Source organism: Octodon degus, unplaced genomic scaffold (genome assembly GCF_000260255.1).
Source record: "Octodon degus isolate 3935 unplaced genomic scaffold, OctDeg1.0 scaffold00206, whole genome shotgun sequence".
Lineage (NCBI taxonomy): Eukaryota > Metazoa > Chordata > Mammalia > Rodentia > Octodontidae > Octodon > Octodon degus.
The window spans coordinates 3,793,270-3,794,888 of NW_004524782.1; positions in this window are offsets into that span (position 1 = coordinate 3,793,270).

The following is a 1,619-nucleotide window of genomic DNA, read 5'->3' on the forward strand; positions in this document are numbered from 1 at the left end:
ATCAAAATTCAATTATAAAGTCAAAAGGAATCAATCTCTCTAAAGTCACTTGTAAATGTTTGCAATTAAAATTTTAAAAGGACGAGAAGGTAGGTAAAGCAACAAAAATATAATTTGGGTCAGTGGGTATGCTTGATTTTTTCAATAGAATGCTGAAAGACTTATTTGTGTACCAGAGCATGCCTTCTGGTTTTATTATGAAACTAGATCTGGAGAAAAGTAAATGATCCTGAGGCTAAAGTTGACCTGAGACCTAGTGAAGGACGTGACAAAATGGAAATCTAGTCTTTAATTAGGTGATACAGCATATACAGACAACTGAGATGAAAGTTACCACTATTCTTAAGACAAAATAAAATACAAAGTATACATCTGCCATATAGATAAAAGATTCTACTCCTTCCAAATTTTTCTAGTAAGAGATCTCTTTTAAATGACAAATAACAAAATATGACTAGTCTATAATTAATTATAAACATCTAATGATTGTAATATTTTACTATAATTCATTTTAGTGAAGAATGTATTTGAGTGCACCTTGATTTTGTAAAGATGTAGGTGTTTTCTGCGTATTTGTTTATGTTTGTAATTATTCCTCTGATACCAGGTATTCCTCTTTTTTCTTGCACTCAACAATTTTTTCCATCATTTGTTTGTAATATAATGTGGGCTATAGGTTTAAAATCATGCTTTACCCTGTTTTGTCAGCTGGAATGAGTGATATTAAAATTGATTTACTCATAGGTCATGAAAAACTTAAGCAAATTAAACAAAAATTTCTTAGAGTTGAGAGATATGATTTCTCAGGACTCTGGTGAGTAGAGGAGTAAGGAGGCTTTGTTCTTTCCTAATGAACCCTCAAAAATCTCGATAATATGTAGGCAGACACTCAATAACAGGATCATTGTTTAAAAGACAAAAATTTTTCTGAAAAAATTTACAATAAGTTTTTCTCATCAGAGATGCTCTGAATATAAGACTAAATTAAGAAACAAAGGTTTCCACCTATGTATGCTAATTCATTATTGTTAATCTTAAGGTATATTAAATACATTCATGATTCCAATTGTACACATCTTCCAAAATGTAAAGCAAGGCTTGATTATTTTGGTATGACTGCTTTTCTAATTCAGTCTTCTGGCTTTAACAAAATATTATTATGAATATCCTATTAAATGATGCAATATTAGACTAAAGCATTTTGTGTGTTATATATAGATGTCGCTATGAGTTGTTATGTCAAAATGAACATTTAATTATATAACAGTCAACAGGATTGTCATGCTCAAGTTATGCATGCTTTTAAGTTCTAAATATATTTGTTACCATTATCTGGAAACATTGTATAAATATTTAAATATTAGAATGTCCATGGTTGTTAGAAAATAACATTTCATTAAATGAATAATGTGCTTTATATTCAGAGAGATATTGATATCAAGCTTACTGCCTCCTTTACAGGGAAACATCGTTAAGGTTCTCTTCTGGATGCTTAAAAACCGAGTTTTTCATAACAAAATTTATGGAGATAGATGAGCTACATGATAACTAATAGGTTGGGGCTAGTCATGCAGTCATGCAAGGTCAGTGATGAGTTGGGTCTTAAGAGAATCTCTGCT